The sequence below is a fragment of the Rhamphochromis longiceps genome, linkage group LG7, assembly GCF_057381845.1.
Source record: "Rhamphochromis longiceps isolate RC_006_pf linkage group LG7, R_longiceps_female_GT1.1, whole genome shotgun sequence".
Taxonomy (NCBI): domain Eukaryota; kingdom Metazoa; phylum Chordata; class Actinopteri; order Cichliformes; family Cichlidae; genus Rhamphochromis; species Rhamphochromis longiceps.
In genome coordinates, this window is record NC_140563.1 from 66,731,940 (window position 1) to 66,753,917 (window position 21,978).

At 39.4% G+C, this 21,978-nt stretch overlaps 1 long non-coding RNA gene across 3 annotated transcripts; it reads right to left on the reverse strand.

Annotated features, from left to right (window-relative positions):
* Positions 1 to 6,112: 6,112 nt before the first annotated feature.
* Positions 6,113 to 9,851, reverse strand: LOC146666763 (uncharacterized). Of its 3 annotated transcripts, XR_014912798.1 has the most exons (6): positions 9,812 to 9,851; positions 9,559 to 9,690; positions 9,069 to 9,132; positions 8,557 to 8,709; positions 8,102 to 8,192; positions 6,113 to 7,499 (listed from the first exon to the last, which is right to left on the reverse strand). It is a non-coding gene; the product is annotated as an uncharacterized LOC146666763 (long non-coding RNA). The 3 variants fall into 3 exon arrangements; XR_014912799.1 differs by having other exon boundaries at positions 9,069 to 9,104; positions 9,559 to 9,826; XR_014912797.1 differs by having other exon boundaries at positions 9,559 to 9,826.
* Between the last annotated feature and the right edge of the window lie 12,127 nt (positions 9,852 to 21,978).

Here is a 21,978-nt window from a genome sequence, read left to right on the forward strand (position 1 = left end):
TTAAATCTATCTAAGAACACCAATTCATAAATGTCTGAAAAGCACAAACACACATCAAATTGAAAGTATTCTGCAGTTTTTAGTGATGGACACTATGTGTATACTGCTCAAGACTGGGGTTTCTTTTTTTCTTCTTTCCTTTAGTCATACTGGCTCAACAAAAGTGTCATTAGAACCACTTCCTGAGATACGGTCCACAGGTCTGTACACCTGTACGAGCTGCAGTTTGTTAACGCTGACAAACAAATGGATTAATGAAAAATACTGCAGCTGCTTCCTGAGCATATCCTGAGTTCATTCCCGTGTGCCATATATCAATTCTCCCCCAGCTCAGCTCCTTTTCCTACCTAGTATTTATCATGTTGTTATGTAATTTTACCAGTCATACTACCAAAACAAAATAATGTAATTGAATGTGTTGCTCTGGTTTTTGTGCCTGTGAGCTGTATTATAAAATCTCCAAAAAGTGCCAAAGTACTGATTGCCTCAAATGTCACATAGAAACCCATCTGGTCTAAGCTGTTTAATTTTGAGAACCACATTCGATGAATTGAATCCTAATGACGTGAATGTCACTACTTTGGCCGAGATTGAATTGCTTAACCTTTGCTGAAACCTCAGGGCTGCACCTGAGCTCACACCAGGAACCCCAGAGCTCACGTTTTGGAAGCAACTGTTGAAAAGTGGATGAAGCTCTCTTAGAGGGCTCCAGTTAAAATGATGTTTTCTTTCAGCTGCCGCAGCTTTTTGTTTTGTTTTCTTCTTTTGTTTTGTTTATTTGTTTTGCACAAATCATAACTTTACAAATAAGAAGGTAAACTAGTATGTTTTGATCTTTCCGACTGGTGTTCAGTGTTAAGCTTTAGATTAACCACCATTTCCCAAACAGAAGTCAGTGCTTTGAGTGCTCTGATAGAGTAGAAAGCGATATATGACAACACGTCCATTTGCCATTTTTCACTGATATTAACATAGCGTCTTAATCCTCTGAGGTCAGAGTCACAATAGGTGGCATACAAATACATATTTTGATTTCCTATAGTTAGGGTCAGACGTCAGAGAGTTATCACCACTGGTGACTATGGAGGTCACTGGAGTACAGTGAACTCATTGTCATGTTCAAGAAAGCACTCTAAGATGAGCCTGAGCTTTATGACACGGTTATCAGGATAATGTGCTGGTGAGTGTAGAATATCATTCAGAAAAAAGTTACATTATTAACAGATAAAACAATAATTTTGAAACAAACAGGAAATCAAAAAGTGCCTTAAAAGGATCTGGCATAATAAAAAAACCAGCACAAGAAAATAAAGTTGGAATAACAAATTTGGAAACTAACATTATTATCACCATATTATTTGGTATATTAAGCATTGTGAAAAATTCCCAAATTAAATAAAAGTGACACTATGTGCTACATCCTTCTATCCTTCTATTTATTAGACGAACACAGACTGGAAAAGGAACATTTATAAAGTAAGAATAATAAAGTTAGAATGGGGCCATCTACACAGTGGAGCTGCTGAACTGTGAGACTCCATGTCATGAAGCTTCCAGCACACAGTTTCTGTGCTGATGTTATTGCCAGAGGAGGTTTGGAACTTTTGGAGTTTTTGAGTCGGCAGATTGTTGGTGACTTTTCCCTCTGTGACTTTATATGGTCTGCTACTTTGGGGCTGAGTTGCTGTGGTTCCTACACACTTTCCCTTTGCAGTAATACCACTTACAGCTGAATGTGGAATATCACAAAGGGAAGACATTTCACAAACAGACATGTCGCAGAGGTGAAATTCTATTGCAGTACCACACAAGAACTCAGTGAGCTTCACTGACATGTTCTTTCACAAATGTTTGTAAAGACAGACACCAAAAAACATGAATTCAAAGATTAAGAGGTGTGGACCAACATTTTTGTGCATATTGAATATATTTATGAAGCTGTGGGAAGTTGGCCAGGTTTATGTTTAGTGGCATAGTTGTGTTCTGCCTCCTCACAAACAACTTTCTGTGAGCATGTGATTAGATAGAGAAAAATGTCAGCACAGAACAGAGCAGTTGTGAATGACTACAACATAACAGTGGTTAACTTAGGTAACGCATGAAAGGAATAGCTGTGGTGGAGGTGGGTTGCAAAGTGGCTTGTATATGTGTAGTAACTGTGGGCATGCTTAAACAGCTTGAAAAGGTTGTTTATTATAAGATTTATTATGAGCACTAAAACTATGGCAGATTCTTGGAATTTTATGAATACACTTTTAATGTTTAATGGAGCTCAGAACCAAATGCAGAGTCTACTTTATGCTTTGATCCCTGCTGTGCTCTGTCCTCAGTTCTTTTCAGCCAGTCTTGTCTAGTACTAAATCCTCTATTACCTCCTTCTTTCTACTGCCTTTTTAGCCCTTATGCCTCAGAAAAGAGGATAAATGATGCCGGAGAGGAAAGGGAAAATGTGAAAAGGGCTTAGAGATGAAAAAACACAGTGGGAGAGGGCTTATGTGTGAAGAGAGGAGGGGAAAAAAGCCAAGGGTAAAGAAATGCTGCAGCAGCCCCCCACATCCCTGTGATGAGGTGTGAGGATTAGCTGTATCTGAAGCAACGCCCTAGCAATGCTCTCCAAATGAGTATTATATCCTCCTCAACCGCCCACCCCCCATCCCAAGCTGGCACAAGAGCAACAGCTCATACAATGCCATGTTGTCCGGGCTGGGAGTGGAAGGGAGTCCAGCACACTGCAGGCCTCATTTCATTATCTGTAGCAGGTGGCCAGCAGCCGAGAGGAAAAAATAGGAAACTATTTGGTAGCTGCTGATATACGTATGTGTCTGACTATGTGAATCTGCATTATCTGTTTTGCAAAAGGTGAAGACCAGACTTTACAGAAAGAAATGGCAACAGCAGGTGTAAATGTAGAACCAGAATTGATTCCAGTGTTGTGTTGGAATGCATAAATAAAAAAGTCAGCTCAGGCAAACTCAGGGGTGGAACAGGTCTGTTTTATATTCATACATTCACTTTGGTTTACTTACATTTCAGTTCAGTTGGTTTTATTTATGCAGCAGCGATTCACAAGGACAGTTATCTCAGGGCTCTTTTAGGTAAAAATAAAAATCAGATCGATCCCAGTAAGCTGGTGACTGATGGCTGCAGTAATAAGGAGCACTAAAAAGTAATCATGAAGAATCATAAAAATCAACTTATTTCCAAAATCAACTGCTGGAAAAGCAGTTGAGAAAATGGATGGATGGATGGATGGATGGATGGATGGATGGATGGATGGATGGATGGATGGATGGATGGATGAGAGGCCACCTGACCACCTGCAGCTGTAATTGTAGACTCTCGGCCTCACTGTCCAGCACTTCCTTGGGGGCTGGATCTATTACGTAAGTTGATGTCTCCATGGTTATACACTATCTTGTCACTTCACAATGGCAGAAACTAATCTGGCTAATAGACAAAATAAAACGGAGTTTTTCTTTTTAACGAGCAAAGAAATCACAGATCCCAGAGACGTGTCCCTCTGGAAGCTCTTTACAGCAGGAACCAGAAATCAGTGGCTGATCAGGAATCAGCAGCTTTACAATGTTTTCATGTGAGCTACAGAGAATCACAGCTAGAGTAAAATCACAGGAGTTATGTTCATAAGCTGTGAATTAGATAAGCCAAAGAAGATGATGGATGGATGGATGGATGGATGGATGGATGGATAATTGTAATACAACCTGTGATAAGTATTATGTGATTATATTACTTGTAAGTCTGATCGAAGTGACAGTGGTAAAATGACAATAGAATAGTAATGCCACAACAATTTATGTACTCATGTGTAGAAAATAAGAGACAAGCAGAGTGAGAGAGGCCACGACACAGAGAGAGAGAGATTAAGCCTTGGGCTCCTCTCAGCATTTTATAGAAATAGCTTTCCAACAAATACCAAATGTCAGAGGCCCTCAACGTAGACAGAGGCCAGAGGCAGTATTAGTGTCTTGTATGTCAGCTTGCTGGACGCTCCCATTCAGTCTGTCCTTTGCTTCAGCCAAATCTTTGGCTGAGACTGCCCAACAGGATGCACAGACAGATGTATTGAAAGGCTTGTGATGGATCTAATTTCACACAAAATCAATCAGACAGTAAGCCTGCTTGCATTTCTCATCATGAACTTTAGACTGAAAAAGTTACCGAAACTGTGATTTTTATGATAGCAGACTGAGTCTGCACATGCAGTTTTTATGTGCTGGTGATCACCAGAGATGGGCAGTAACGTGTTACTTGTAACTGATCTGATTACTTTTTTCAAGTAACGAGTAAAGTAAGGGATTACTATTGCAAAATCGGTAATTAGGAACGCTGCGTTACTGCGTTACTAAAACCGTGATTTTTTTGCGAGAATGTCTCACGACAGTGACTTAAGCGAGTGCGCCGTTAGTGACAACAGCTGTGTGCAGATCAACAATGGATCACATATCGATTGTGGGAGAGAGTATGAGCATGCAGCTCAGCGTGCAGCGTGCAGTACTGACCTTATTTTGAGTTTGATTCCATAAAAAGTGACAAAAACATTAGTGTCCGTTGTGCGTGGGAAGAAAACTTTTTACAGCGAAAAAAACCCCTAAACTTCCAAGGAAGCACCGAGTGCGCTACGACGTAATGGGAAACTCACAGAGAAACTTGCGGATTCTTCCACTGACCGCGGCACACCTGCACCAGGGTAAACCTCCGCCTACCGCACTCCTGCTTTACAGGTGAAAATAGAGCAACAGGACCGCTGAGACTTTGACTTTATTTATTTTCTGCTGTGTTTTACTTGCATCTATTTGAAAGACTGAGTGTAAACACAAAAAATATTTTATTTTATGTGCTGGAATGTGCAGAAAATAGGTTTAAATGTTAAACTAATTTATTCAAGTCAGAGAATGTTGCATATAATTAAATTTTTGCTTGATGCATAAAGTTAAAAGATTAAAACTAATAAAACAAGTTTTAAAAAGAGACTTTTCCATTTGATTACATTTTGTGTGATGGATTATGCAGAAAAAGTAGAATTGGGCTGAAAGATCTATCGCTTTATCACCTACTCAGGTTGTAAATAGTGTTTTTAAAAAGTAACTAAGTAACTAAGTAATTAATTACTTTTGAAAATAAGTAATCAGTAAAGTAACGGGATTACTTTTTTGGGGAAGTAATCAGTAATTAGTTGCTGATTACTTTTTTCAAGTAACTTGACCAACACTGGTGATCACTGAGATTAATGGGAATTTAGATGTTTCAAATTAACTGAGCGGAGGGGTTTCAGGTGGCTGTGGTCACACTTATTTCACACACTTATTATTTGCATTTGCAAAAATTTAGAATGGGATATTTATTCCCTCTTAAGCTAACCTGCCAACCTCTTCATTTGCTGCCTGATAACAACATGGCATTATCAATAGAGGTAGTGGCAGTCAGTATCATAATGATTCATTCAGATAAATTAAAACATAAGGTTAGAGCTTGGCAAACTGAGTACCAGAGGAACCATCCAGAAGTTAGCACTGGTCTGATTCTCTAAACAGAACTTGAGTGGCAGAGCTGGACTGGTAATCTGGCATACTGGCCATAAAAGCACTGACAGCAACCCATTCTTTCATTTTCATTACTGACACTGGATTACCCAATAAAATCTCTTAAGGCGTCCAGCCCCTTCCTTACCTTCGATGTCTACTAACGCAGCTTGCAGAAAAAGTTTAGTGATTATGAAGTGATGAAAGGTGGAAAAGGATGAAATTAAAGTATAGATATGGAGAACCACAAGAGCCACATGCATCAACATAAAGAATTCTGTGCTTAGATGGCAGGACATATTTAGGGAGGGAGAGATTAAAAGATTCAGGTCAAATGGTATACATACAAAATATGTATACATTGTATGTATTTTAGTGATCATGGTGGGCATGCTGGACCACAAATTCCAGGGCTGACTTTTTGTCATAGTCCACACTGAAAAAAATATGTTGTTGGATTTACTTAATTCAATGGTGGACATTTGTTGCACACAGATGTTTTGCTTTGGCAGCAACTTAAACCATTGAGTTAAATTAACACAATTTATTCATGTTCAATAAACCTGTGCAATTTGTGTTGATAAAATGTGACTTAAACATGTTTTGATGAAGTAATTTGAGCTCTTGGAATATTTTAATCCTTCACAATTTTCTCACGTTATCCCAACACGATTCAATAACTTTTACCCAATACTACTTGGTCACTTAAATACTACATGTTATCTTCAAATTACATTTTGCTATTATATTCTAGTATCAAATACACAATTTTCAAATGGAGGCCTTATAACAGATTGTATTGTTCTCTTCCAAGATGGTTGCTGGCATCCACCAGTAACCTTTCAAAACAACATGTCTAATTTCACTGCAGTAGGTAAAGAATTAAACTGACATTACTCCTCTACTGAATCTATATAAATCAACAGTTAAATAATGTCAGTTCTTCCGTGTTCTCTGGAATCAATCGCAGCAAAGAAATTAGACTGTTTCTTTTGAAAAATGTTGGGAAAGAACAATACAAAACATTCTATTTAAGGCCTCTGACATCAAGATTCAGTTAAACAACAATTATAACTAAACAATTTGAGGTAATGTTAGTTTCCATTAACATTAAATTAGGTTACTGAATTGGCAAACACCTTCCTATTAACACTACCCATTTTACCCCAATAACTAAAGAAATTAGCACTTGCAGGTCAAAAACTTTATTCAAGAGACGCAAAAATAACATTGATACAGTGACTGTCAAAAATTACAGCACTGATCATACTGTGACATCTTGGTTCAAAACAGCACACTTAGAAATATTCAACGTTCTTTACTTCAACTGAATGAAACTGAAAATACCATTTCACACGACCCATATGGGATATTTAGACTGTATAACTGTTCACGCTACATCTCTTCACTAGTAAAAGAAAGAAAAAATACAAAGAGAAATTTAAAAATGCTGCCAAACAGACAGAGAACTTGTACAGAGCAAAAGGAAAAACAAACAACAACAAAAAACAGCTCGTCCTCATGGCAGTTGCAGAGTATATAAAAATGAACCCTGCGATCCGTTCCTGGAATTGAGCTTCAAAAATGCAGCAGAACAAGTGTGAGACTGCTCTCCGGGGGTCTAAGTGTTAAATGTCCTCTCACCTAGAGCTGGTCACCTCACATGCATAACAGTGAGCTTCGTTGCAGGAGCAGTTTTGTCTTAGTTGTGAGCTTTTCTTGAGAGCTGAGTTGCATCCAACTCCATTACCACCCATTGAATCACCTCAAAAGTGTAGCAGAGTTGTGATGGGTAACTCATGTTGAAGGAATAAAAAAGGTCCAAACAGCATGGCTACTGCAAAGGTCACGTTATCCAGATCTTGAAGAACAACATCAGAAAAGTCATTGCCTGGCGCATCTCTGGAGACAGATGTTCATTGTGGTTTTCTCAATCTGTGCAGTGGCCTCAGGCAAGTCCTGGTTAAACACAAAACATTTCTTTAAGATTCCTTTTTAAACTCATCTCTTTTGAATCTACCAGTTCTAATGTTAGAGTAATTTAAACCAATGCAAGCAACATAGTAAATAGCTATAGCCAAAGAGTGGCCTGCCATGCTGCCATTCATGGTCTAACAGAGTTTCTAAGAGAGGGTGAAAAACATAATAATTTCAAATGCTTTACATTAGTTTTTGTTAGAAAGACACCGGCCCATCAGAAATCCAGGCTATGTCACTCAGAAGATGTTAGAATTTAGACTTTCAGCCCCACAATTTGGTTAGCTGTTGGTCAGTTGGTCTTTTTTTTTTTTTTTCAAACAAAAGCTAATGTAAATACTGGTGGGATTTTCCTTTGTTCATTAGAATGACAAATTTAAAGTTTTTTCACACTGATGTGACCCCTAATACAGGGGTGGGGGTGGGGCCTCAAGGGCCGGCGGCCGAGTTCACTACCAGGCCTCATGTGAACTTCAAATTATTAAAGAGGACTACTGGTCCTAACCAGTCCAATGAGGATCAAGTGGATAACTAAATGCATTTTTAAAGGTTGCAAATCCACAATCTACTCATAAAACACTCACCATGAACTCCTGCACCAAGATGTTGCAATTGTCTTTCACACAGATGCGGAGCACTTTGATGAGGGACTCCGAGCATTAATGTCATCCTTGACTATTATAACAAAGAAAACAGAGATTTGTGAACTTTTCAGTAGCACAGAAGAAAATGATCCCAGACAAAAACTCTTGACTTTTTAAACCAGTCAACATGCAACACCAGCATCTACAAAGCAATATCAAAAGTTCCTGTTTGACATCAACTTTATGGATATATAGTTTCCAGAACATTTATTTTTAAAAAAAGATAATTTTTTCTCAGTGGGCCAGTAAATGCATGACGAAAATTATGGCATCCTTTTAGTGGAATCATTACTCACAGGTAATAGTTGACTGTTTCAATGGATGTAGCATAAAAATTTTACTGACCTAATGCAATACATATACACTTTGTAGTTAAAGAATTTTAAAGTTCTTACTGTCATTATGGCAGCTACATCCTTTAGCTTTGTGCCCTGTTCCCCCGATCACTTTGCAAACACTTTCAGCAGACTGTCAGAGAGAAACTCAGCTCCGTCAGAAACCTTGACTGTAAAGGCATGGTTGGGATGCACTGGAATGCTGCATTTTATCTGAAATGACATAAAATTATTTTGAAATAACAGCAGGCACTGTGCTTGGTTAATCAGTAATGTTTTGTTGAATAAAAACTGTGTTTCCAGATCTTATGGGATTAAAAAAAAATCCAAAGATGTTTGTTTCTGATTTGCAACCCAACAACCCACAAGTTACAACCTCATTTCAGTTCAAGTGTGCATTAATGCGAGTCCAGTAATCACCTTTCTGGCAATACATACAGGTATAAGTTAAACCTATGGCAGATTTTGGATTTCTCAGTTGTATTAATAGGGTGAGTATGCATGCACCTAATAATTATAAAAAACCCATTATAATTAAGTTACAGAAACGAAAATAGAATATACTTTCTTACCATAACACCTTGAACCCACAATCCATCAGCTGACTCCTGGTGAAATGCAGAATAGAGGTCGTCTCTCAATGTGCAGCAAAAAAAACAAAAACAAAAACAAAAACAAAAGGACAGCAGGTGAGGCCAGGAGGGGTAGGGATGTAAGCTAGCATAATGCCGCTGATGATATTAGCTAAAGCTGTTCAATGTCCAAAATCTCACTAACACCATGGTGCAGTAAATACACAATGTAACTGAAGAGTCAGTTGGCAAATCTATTCACACAGAAAACCAAATTATGTTATGAGTGCCTCGTAATTAGGTTTAATGTGATATTACGGCTCTTGTGCCAAAGACAAATTCAAATGAAAAAGCGCCAATTCTTTGACAACAGATAAAACAGCAAATAAGCTAACGGCTCTTTTTTAGCATGTTACATGGCGACACTCTAGACGTTTAACTACATTTGTCTGAAATATGGTAAATATTAATTCAAAAAATCAAGACATACCAAAAACGTAGAGTTGGCTGCTCGACTTGACTGAGATGGATGCCTTTTTTAAACCACGATCCAAAGCCCGCGAGATGAAATCACGCGTGGTTTCACGAGATTTAACGTTGCTATCTTATTGACTTACTTCACCTGAACATGATATGAACAATTTAATACACCCTTTCTGCATATCATGTAGTTTTTACACTATATAGTTACATTTAACTTTAAAACATGAGGCAATTGTGTTAAATACATGCAAGATGCTTACATAAATCCAAGAGATGGCCAGTCCCTTTTTTTCAGTGCAGCCCTGGTGAGTGAGGTTTTTCCAATGAGCATTTAGATTCAAATCAAGTCAGTTTTATTTACACAGCACCAAATCACAACAACAGTCACCTCAAGGCGCTTTATATAGTACAGTAGATCGCACAATAATACATACAGAGAAAAACCCAACAATCATATGACCCCCTATGAGCAAGCACTTTGGCGACAGTGGGAAGGAAAAACTCCCTTTTAACAGGAAGAAACCTCCAGCAGAACCAGGCTCAGGGAGGGGCGGGGCCATCAGCTGCGACCGGTTAGGGTGGGAGAAGGAAGACAGGATAAAGACATGCTGTGGAAGAGAGACAGAGATTAATAACAAGTATGATTCAATGCAGAGAGGTCTGTTAACACATACTGAATGAAGAAGAAATACTCAATGCATCATGGGAATCCCCCAGCAGTCCACACCTATATCAGCATAACTAAGGGAGGATTCAGGGTCACCTGGTCCAGCCCTAACTATATGCTTTAACAGAAAGGAAAGTTTTAAGCCTAATCTTGAAAGTAGAGATAGTGTCTGTCTCCTAAATCCAAACTGGAAGCTGGTTCCACAGAAGAGGGGCCTGAAAACTGAAGGCTCTGCCTCCCATTCTACTTTTAAATACTCTAGGAACAACAAGTAGGCCTGCAGTGTGAGAGCGAAGTGCTCTAATAGGGTGATCTGGTACTACAAGGTCATTAAGATAAGATGGGGCCTGATTATTTAAGACCTTGTATGTGAGGAGCAGGATTTTGAATTCAATTCTGGATTTAACAGGGAGCCAATGAAGGGAAGCCATGTTGAAAATAAGCTTTGTGGAAGTTTATTAGACTTACTGTAAAACTTTTGTCCAGAAAATTCCGCTTCATTAGGTGCAACTATAACTCACCTCGCTGAGCAGTTGACAGCTGCTAAAACCTGCTATAGAGCCCTGTGTTCACGTACTGGTGGGTCTAGAATTCAATGAAAGAGTTAAAAGCAGGAGCTCTATAGTCTTTGGTAACATAACTTTCAACAGGAGGGGCACAAGGGCTAATCCTTGTGGGACCCCGCACCTCATAACAGTTTGTTTGGATTCAAAATAACCCACAGAGCCTCCACCTCACGACAATTCCCAAGAGGCTGACCCAATTAATCCATTTATCTAGTAGTAACTCACCAATACTGTTGGATCCATGAATCATTATTCAGTCACTTTAAATTTTTGAGTGCAGTTTCAGTGCTTTAATAGGAGCAGAAATTTGGTTAAGAAGGGAGAAATTATTGAATGTAATAAAACAAAATTCTCTTTGATGTTATGCAGGGAAGATTTTAGGCTGTGAGTTTTGTTGTTTTGAAGCAACCAGATTTACTTTTTTCAGCAGGGGACTGACAACTGCAGTTTTAGTAACACTAAGTAGATGCTTAACAGAAGTGAGCCAATAACAAATCCATCACCAAAGAGCAAGCTGCTTTTTTTTAATGACTGTGGGCAGCGTACCTAGTGAGCAAAGAGAAAGGATTTTCTCACTGCCAAATCATGGCTACACTGAAGGTTGCTAAGGGGGGAGTACATAGCGCTCTAAAGCACTGTGGAAACTGGGTCACTTTTTCCCAAAGCACCATCAGGCTGAGCAAAAGTAAGGACATCAACAGAGGATCAATACATCCAGTTTTGTTTTGCTGAAAGATAGAATAGCAACTTCATCAGGCACAGAGTTAACTAAATGCAGAACACAAGACTCCAGTCAGGGAAAATCCTGAGAATAGAAGGCTTTCCTGTGGTGGTCTCAGAGGGTGGCTAACATCTATGAACCACTTCTCAGGAGAGGAAACAAGAAAAACACTTGGTAAAGGCTCAGATATGCCAGCTTTTCAAGTGGAGGAAAAACAAAAATGGGGTGGGTGGGGTTCTGAAATACAACAAACAAACTAATGTCATAACAAATAAAGACAGTTTGTTGGGATAATTGGTTCAAGTTGGGGGAAGGTTTACATGAGAAAGCGCTGAGGTCAGGTGGGTCACTCTGTGGACTATGATGGGGTTTTTTTTTTTTTTGTTTGGGGTTTTTTTTGGTTTTTTTGTGTCCCGTTTGGATCTTTAGCCATCAGAATTGTTGTCTTAAGGCCAAGAAAGATGCCAAGCGGATTTATTTTACCAAGTGGATCATCATGGCCTTGCCATATTGGTCCATTTGATTGAGCTTTATTATAATTATGAATTTATTTTATTTTCAGTTGCTACAAACGGGACAGACATGACTGGGGGATAGGACAGGGAGAAAGAATGAAAGAAAAAGAGGGAGAGAAAGAAAACCAAAGGGGAGAAGAGACGGTGAGAAGGGGGGGAAGAAAGAAGAAAAAAACAACAACCAAACAACAAAAAAACAAAAAAAACACCTGGGTCACCTGTATGGAGAAAAAAAACAGAAGAGAAAGCAAACAACAAAGAGCAACATAATAAAAAAAAACGGCACCATCACAATAAACTAGCTAGCAGTAAATATCAGTAGATACTAAGTAATAAACTGGACTATGATGTTTGCACACAACATGTTTGTGACAAGACCGTGGAGAAGTGGAAGTATGCACTAGGGAGAAGAGGAATGAAAATCAGTTGAAGGAACACAGAGTAGATGTTTGTGAATGAGAGGGAGACAGGTGTAGGGATGGGTACCGGTATCCGGTGCCAATTATGGCACCGGTTCTGACATAAACGGTAGTAACCAGACCGTAAGACAGCGCACATGTCGGTGCTTTATTTCCGTGCTTTTTTTTTCCTGAAATGTCATACACTTTGGATTCTAGCCAATCATTTTACGTTTCCGAGGATAGTAGGCAGGGCCAGGTACGTACGTTCTTTTAGAGCAGAGCTACAGATTAAAAATGCCCAAGGCAAAGCGGTCAAAAGTCTGGCTGTACTTCACAGCAAAAGATGCAAACTCAGCAGCCTGCAACAAGTGCTTTAAGGTGATACTGTGATACTGTCAAAGGAGGTAACACCTCGAATCTGATGAAACACCTGGCGACGCATTTCGTCTTTTTAAAAGCCGAGAAATGCACCGTATTCAGAATACTTTATTAATCCCGAAGGAATTTAGGGATTTGATAGCTTGCTGCAGCACATCTACTGCGGGTGTGGTGCCTGTTATCGGACCCGGAGTTAGCAACATCCCCCAAGAACCCGAAGAGGAGAGTCCTGGCCCCTAGCCCTGCCAGTGTAGCAGAAATGATGACGGGTGATGATGCAGCAGCAGCTGTTCTTCTCTGCATGAGTAGCTTAATGTTGTTCGTGTGTAATTTACGTTGAGTAGGCTAAACACGTTATTAAATCAATGCACGTAAGGTGAACTAGCAAACACCGTTGTAGTTACATGCGGTTGTCTTCTTATTTGATAGAGTGATACCATATATGCCCTATAGCTGCAAAAAAAAAGGCTAACATTGTTGTCTTTTTACAAAAAAAAACAGCTAAACATGAGAGGTTTGAGGACAAAGTTTGTGTTTTCCATTGTTTAAGCACCAGTTCCAACCAAAGGAGGTATGTTGTATCAACAGAAAAGGCTAAATTGGTTATCATTTTGCAGAAAAAAAAGACTTCTAAAAATAAAAACATAAGAGGTTTTTGGACAAAGTTTGTGTTCTCCATTCTTTAAGCACCGGTTCGAGCACTGTTTAAGCACCAGCACCATTTCAAAAGTACCGGTTTGGCACCGGTATCGGATAAAACCTAAATGATACCCATCCCTAGACAGGTGTGACAGTAAACCTGCAAAGATCAGAGGTAGCGAAGTTAGATAAATTTAAATACCTGGGGTCAGCAAGGGCAACAAGAATGAAAGGGAAGGTTTACAAGATGGTAGTAAGACCGCCTATGATTCACTTCAATTCAATCCAATTTTAGTTATATAGCGCCAAATCACAACAAAAGTCGCCTCAAGGCGCTTTATATTGTACAGAGAAAAACCCAACAATCAAATGGCCCCCTATGAGCAAGCACTTTGGCGAAAGTGGGAAGGAAAAACTCCCTTTTAACAGGAAGAAAACTCAGAACAAGGTTCATGGAGGGGCGGGGCCATCTGCTGCGACCGGTTAGGGTGGGAGAAGGAAGACAGGATAAAGACATGCTGTGGAAGAGAGATGGAGATTAATAGCAGGTACGATTCAATGCAGAGAGGTTTTTAAGGTTAACACATAGTGCGTGAGAAAGGTGTGATGTAGGGAAAGTGGATAAACTGGACAAAGCATGCTTCCAGGCAGGAAGAAAAAAGGAAGACCACAGAGAAGATTCATAGATGTGGTGAAGAAGGGAATTCAGAGGTTTGGTGTGACAGAGGAGCATGCTGGGATATGGTGTGATAATCTGCCAAGGCCAGCCCTAATAGGAGCAGCTAAAAGAAGGAGAAGAAATGTCATGTCTTAATCGTTATTTGCTCTGTACATGATGTGCTGCTGTTATTATTGTGGTTCAGGTTACAGTGATGGACTATTTTGGACTGGTACAGCCTGGCATTCAAGCTGATGATGCTCTTTATTTGCACTGACCAAACTCCACCCCCTCCACAAGGTTGGAAAGCAGCCATGACGGCTCATGTAACATCTGCTCATATATCAAAACTCGCAGTTCTACAAAGAGCAGTAAAGCACAGAGCCGCAGCAACACAGGTGAGCTGATTGCAACCAGCGTGCAAAGAGAAACCTGGAGGTCACAGCACAAAATCATTCAGCAGTTATTTTAAGCTGAGTCATTTCCCCCACTGCACCAGCAGCTCCACAAGAGCTTAAATCTGACTCCATGCTCTGGTTTTATGTCACACATTATGTGTCTGTCATCACTGACTGACCCACATTGGGAAAGAATCATTCATCTCAACTAGATCATATTAAGAATCTAATTTTATATTCATTTCCCAGCCTTCTGCAGCCTAAGGGCATCGGATCTGAAAATGCCATCAAAGCAGTCGTAATGAGTGGTTTGGCCAACCACATAAACCGAGTTATGTCACAGGAGAAAATAGAACAGACACTGAACACAAATCACCTCGGGTTCATCGAGCAATGATGTGGTGAAGGCTCTTTGTTTAGTGCTCTCTCTGTCAGCAGGGTCAACAGTTACAGCCCAGAGGCAATGTCAATATCTTCATCAGCACTGACCTATCTTCTGACTCCTATTATGTGACCCGTGGCTAACACTTCAGGGCAGCACTGCAGCCAGGACACGCTCACATGCATCTTTTTTTTCACATAAATTGATGCATGACCCGTTACAGTAGTCAGCTGGATGTTGCTGAATACTCACACCAACTCACACACACTTTTACCTGTGTGCACAAAGTAATCCAGTAAAAACAATCTGTATCATGCAGTCTGCTATTTAAATCAAGCACTGGGCGGTTTTATTTGTTTGTTTATACATTATTACTGTTTTTTTATATAAATGGCTAAAAGCAGGTATAAATTACATTTTATACCTGCAACCTGTTGTGTGTCAATAATGCCACCTAATGAAGTTGTGCAGTAAAGTAAGTTGTGCAAACTGTCACATTGTCATGTCAATTTGTATGCATCCACCTGGGTATGTAGAAAATGCATAAATATGTTTTTATGCTTGGTGATAATTTGCTCAACATGTCTTTGTAGGTTCAGTTTGTGAAGAAGAGGAGTCAAATGACCTAAAGCAGTAAGCTTGGACTACCAAGGATAGCTGTTATCTCCGACTGAGATTTCATTTTTGTTACACCAGCTAACTCAAAGAAAGCCTGGCTTTTTATTACACCTATCCAGTACAGATCACGTCATTTCTTTAGTTTAATCCAACTGTTTGACAAAGAATTTCTGTCTACTAAAACACTACAATCTTTCATTTGGAGAGATGACTGTAAGTGTTGAGTTTGCATTAGCAGTGAAATGCAGTAACTTTAAGAGGGCAAAGTAGAGCACATCGACACCAAGCATCAACCTCCAGGCTGAAAAAGGAAGTCAGGGGAAAATTTGCTAAAATATGTGGGCCAGTTCCTCTAACGAGGCTTTCGCAAAAACCACTCCCAGACAATTTGGACCCAGATGCCCCTGGACATTTTCTGAAGCTCGAGGTTCAAAAGCCCAAACTGCAGTGTCCAGTTAATCTGTGAAGGTTCTCAGTCCTCCAGGTCATCATAGTCTAAGAGGTGAGAGTCCAGACGCTTTTCTTTCCAAGCTCCTTCGACGCTGAGTGTTTCTCTCAGCGTCTTCTTTCTCATTGTTCAGTGAAGGAATTTTGTGTAATATACTGCTTACTGGAGATGAACCAGTTTCAGCCCCTGATATGTTTAGAAACTCACTGTCGTTGTCATACTGAACAACCCCACCCTTAACATTATGAGTTCCACCTGTGAACCGTCTAATATAAAACACCAGATGGTCTGAGGTGCAAAGTCCCACATTTAATAAAATAACTTTTATTTTATCTTTAAGCTTGTTTATCTGTTAAAACACTAACCGGGCTACAATGGGAATCAGATGAATGTAGTAACAGTTCCAGTGAAAATGCTCACTCTGTGGCAACTGGTGCTCAGATCGCCTATAACTGGATTTTTCACAATGAATCATGGCTCAGGGAAATGTAGTAATTTTTGATTAGAGGGACGACAGCGCTACATCGTGCTGTGGATACACAGACGATTCAGTAAATGCTGGCATCTGAGACCTTTAAACAGAGGATACTCCCCACCAGCTGGGGTCAGCGTTGTTCCACAGGAAGGCGGTTTCTACGGATCGTCTCCCAACTCGTCCTTTAATTTCATCTCATTTTAATTTACTTTAACATTTATTTAACTAGGAAGCAACTGAGATTCATTTCATTGATACATTATTGATTTTTTTTTTTTTTTTTTTGGGGGGGGGGGGGTCGAGGTAATGAAAATGTTATATTATTATGTTCATTGTTGCACATCAACACTAATCACACAGTATTTAGGGTGCTGAGAATAAATAGAGTGAAGCAAATAACCAGGAAATGGTTAAACCTACAAAGTGCATCAATGCAGAAATCGAAAGGAACAATACAGGAAGTTAAGATAGAAAGAAAAACACAAAGAATTTGAACTAAAGAGACAGGATATAAAACCATGGTTTGTATATACAAATGTACATACAGTGCTCAGCATAAATGAGTACACCCTGCTTCATTTGTCAGAAAAACTTTAGTTTCCTTTCAGAATCAACATTTTCTATGACATACTACAAAATACTCCCACAAATGTGGGCCATTGATTGCAAATAAGATTTGTTAATTTGCGCACACAAAAAAGTGATTTTCCTAACAAATTCATTCAAGCCCATGCCGCAAAAATGAGTACACCCCAATTATAGTCTTAGGAGAAAAGCCACAATTAAGATTACAAAATTCGAATTAACAGGCATTCAACCACAGGTGAGTCTAATGAGATGCATTAGACTCACCTGTGCACCATGCATTTCAAAGACAATGGTGCCTAAAGTGGAACATGGTGGTGGCAGTGTCCTTATGTGGGGCTGCATGAGTGCTACTGGTGTTGGGGAGCTGCATTTCATTGATGGTATCATGAACTCAAGAATGTACTGCTCTATACTGAAGGAGAAGATGCTGCCATCACTTCGTGCACTTTTCCAACACGACAATGATCCAAAACACACATCTAAAGCTACTGTTGCATTTCTGAAGAAGAACAGGGTGAAGGTGATCGAATGGCCAAGTATGTCTCCTGATCTGAACCCAATCGAATACCTGTGGGGAATTCTGAAGCAACAAGTTGAGCATCACTCTCCATCCAGCATTCAGGCTCAAAAAGAGCTTATTCTTGAAGAATGGAAAAAGATAGATGTTGCAATATGTCACCATCTTGTTCATTCCATGCCTAGAAGGCTTGGTGCTGTCCTTAAAACTCATGGTGGTCATACAAAATACTAGATGTGGTAGTTTTTGTTGCGGGGTGTATTCATTTTTGCTTTAACCAATTTGAGTAAAACTGAAGATTTTGTGATCTAAGTTATATTAATAAGCTTAATTTCATGTTATGGAGTTAAACAAGTGTTCAATAAAACTCAGCCTTGTGAACATTTTGGAAATTGTCCTTTTGTTCATTGACCTACTGATTAAATTCGTACTTTTTAAAGTGGGTGTACTCATTTATGCTGAACACTGTATATTCATGTGTCTGTGCGAGTGGGCGTTTCTCTGTTTTTACCGTTTTGTTTTTTGACTTTTAAATATCTTGTTTCATGTTTGTATAATATGCTTAATCTTTTAACTTTTTATATATTAACTATAAATGAACTAGCATAAAAGAAAGTGTTTTAATGGTTAATAAGTGATTAAATGTTTTTTTTAAATAAACCCCTTCTTTCAGCTCCATGGAGCGCTGGTTTGTTTGGTTTGGTTTGTGAGGATCTGTAGGGATCCAACAGCAACTTTTAGCTCCTTGGAGTGTTACCACAGCTTTGCTAAAGACTGTTTCTGAAAGTCTTGTCATGACTGTGTGGTTTGCAAGGTGTACGACCCTCGCTGGTAATTCTACCAAAGACACATTTTAAGAGCATTTGGTGCCCGGCAGGTGGTTATTACAGATTCGGCTCACTGTGTACAACAGTTGGCATAGATGTGACCTCAATCTGCACACTGTGGAGACTCTCTGTGCAGTATTCACTGTTCGAGTGCCTGCAGGCCTCCCGTCACGTTGAAGACCAAAGACCTTTGTAATATAACATTTTAAAGCAGTTTTACATCCAAACTGAGCACAGGATGAACGATAATGAGAATGCCAAGATTCTGAGCTTCTTCCTGAGTATTTGGGAATTTTGGCACTGTTGTCTTTGTGTGTTTTCCAAATTGGAGAGATCACATGATTCTCTGTTAAAGCTAATATTCATTAGCTGCATCCAGAATGATTCTACACTATAAATGTTTTTCTCTGAAAACTTTTCTCTCAACTTGTGATTTATATATATTTTTTAATACATTTTATAGATGATCATTAACCAAGAAATGTCAGATATGCGTAGCCCAAATACAAAGAATTCTCTTTAAAGCCAATGATTTATAATAAACACAACACGGGCCTGCATGGGGAGCAGGGATTCATTTGAGGTCAGGAAATCAATGCTGTTAATCGCTGTAAGAGTCAGCGTGATGGTAGATCGGTGCAGAGTCAGCAGAAATTGCGGCGTTGTCCCACACCGATATGGTTGACAGATAGCAGAGCATGACTGCGCTCGGAGAAAAATCTAAATGAGTTTCCACTGTAGGAAGTCTTGGCTCTTTGTGGTGAGGTGAGGTGAGAAGAGGACAAACAGTCCCTGTTCCTTCACACTGAGGTGGTACAGACATCTGATCAAGATGCATTCTGGGTACTTTTTATCAATGTTCAAGTGCATCCAACTAGTAGGATACCTCAGTATACACCCATCTAGCCAATTAACTCCACACGATCCCTAAGGTGGAGCAGGGAAACACTGCTCGGGAGAGTGATGTCTTGGCTTGCTCGGCGTCCAGATAAGCAGCAGAAAATGGACTCGAAACAGTTTAGATTTCTTTTCCTACAGGCACAATGTCACCTGATATTTAAAGATTTTACTGTTCTTATATTTAAACAAAATGCAAAGCATTTCTGCCTTCTGTATTAACAGTGCAGAGATTAGTATGTTTCCTCACAGTCAGCTCTGGGTCTTTTGTTCTACTCATGCCTGACAGATTTCCTCCAACGGTCTGATTGCATTTATTTTAGGCTAACTAGTGATTCTTAGTATGCAATTCAATGCAAAGACACTTTATTTTATACCTTTTAATGCATGAATTTCCTGTACAAATACAGGGATAAATAATAATTATTATCTAAAAAAAAAAAAAAAGACTCGACTGACTCATTTCTGGATGGTGGAAGTGTGACATCAAAGACTGATTGACAGCAAGGAGGATAATTAGAGGGAAAAACTGTTCAGTCGCCTTTATGGAGCAAATCACAGCTACCCACAAGTGCAGTCAATCACCACATCATGTAGATCTTGCGGGAGCCCTCAGCTGCATCATCTGTCAGGAGAGGTTAGTTACCATGCAAAGAAACTAAACAGCCCTTTTGACAGAAAGCATGGGCAGCGTAACAGCTTACTAGACTGTGTCAAAGTGTCTGAAAAGCTGGGGTGGTAAGGTAATCATCAGTTGTTATTAACCTCTGGCTCTCTTTCACAGCATCTCTTTTGTCCCGTCTCCCTCCCCTGACCCACAACCAGTTGCAGCAGATGGCCCCGCCCCTCCCTGAGCCTGGTTCTGCCGGAGGTTTCTTCCTGTTAAAAAGGGAGTTTTTCCCCTCCCACTGTCACCAAAGTGTTTGCTCATAGGGGGTCATATGATTGTTGGGTTTTTCTCTGTATGTATTATTGTAGGATCTACTGTAGAGATGGGCCGATCCGATATTACGTATCGGTCCGATACTGACCTAAATTACTGGATTGGATATCAGAGAGAAATAAAAAATGTAATCAGATCCGTTAAATATCAAAAAAGCACCTCAAAAAACTTGCAACACTCCGTAACTCGCCTCATAACCTTAGCACATCGGAGCAGTATGCGTCACGTGATAGAGCGGCTGTGGCGTGCGAGACCTCTCAGCGATCTGGTTGAGCATTTGGAGCCTCGCTACCAACCCGGCATTTCATCTCCGACAAAGTTATCCCCGAGAGAAGTAAAGCAAGTGTGTAAGTCAATCTCTGAATGTTTGTAAAGCATTCCCGCGTTAAGCTTAACAACCGATATATGGAGCGACTGCCTCTCTCTCCCTCCCTCTCCTGCTGCTACTTCGATCATGAAACTGATCAGTGATCAGCTGATCGGCTTTTCTGTCGCGAGTCCGTCTCTCTTGTTTGTTTATCGCCCACTTCGCACCAGAAAGAGGAAACCAGCGGCTGAACAACAGCAGCACGTTTAAGCTTGATAAGCTGTTGTTAGAATTTATTTAATATTACTTTCTACACCAGGATCTTTTTCTACGCAGCTAACGGCTGGTAACTGTGCAGGGGCGGATCTAGCAAAGTTTAGCCAAGGGGGCCGATAGGGCATTAACAGGGAAAAGGGGGCACAAAGTCATACTTTTCTTTCTTATTCTCATTTAAAATGTCGAGCTTTTAATAAATAATTATCCGAATCTTACACCCAAAGTTTTAATCTGATGAAAAATGTATAGAAGTCAATTACTGTATATAGTAACTATTAAGTCTAATATACCCTAGTAAGCTATAGTACTTTTTCCATCTGTGCAGTCTGCAATTCTGTTGAAGAAAGATGCTGAATCTATTTAATTATTCTTGAAAAATAGTTTATTTCTGTCCATTTTTTCCCCACACTGCATGAAATTAAAGTTGATTACGTCGATTAAGCATCATGAGGTGGAGGGTGGGGGGTTCCCCCATTTCTTTTTTTTTTTTGCTTGAGTTTGCAACCCTATTAGTTAGGTTGCTTACTCTTTAAAATACCAGAATAGGGAGGATGGTGTAGGTTTTGATCAGTATTTCTGAACTATGAAATATTTTGGGTGCAGTATATTTTTTTTGCATACAGGTATAACAAAATAACTTTAGTGTTTGTTTGTTTTTTGTAACTTGAGTATGAACTTATACAAAAATCAGCAAGATATTAAAAAAAAAAACCACTATAACTGATTCATATCGGTATCGGAAGATATCAAAATTTTTGATATCAGATATAAAAAAGTGGTATCGTGCCATCTCTAATCTACTGTACAACATAAAGTGCCTTGAGGTGACTGTTGTTGTGATTTGGCGCTGTATAAATAAAATTCCATTCAATTCTGCCAGAGGTTTCGTCCTGTCAAAAGGGAGTTTTTCTTCCCACGGTCGCCTTGCTCATATGAGGTCATCTGATTGTTGAGGTTTTGTCTATATTATTGTATGGTTTTTAGCTTAGAACAGAAAACACCTCACAGCAACTGAATTGAATTTTCCTCAAATACGCTCAGATACAGGTGAACCTTGAAGTGTTGGCTCACCCTTTTAAGTGCTGCGGGCATAAAAAAATTTGAAAGAAATTTTATTTACAGTTTTTATATAACTTTAATGCACATTTAAAAAAAAAACAAAAAAAACCCAGCTGCTTGTTTAAGTGAAAACACAATGATGTTTTG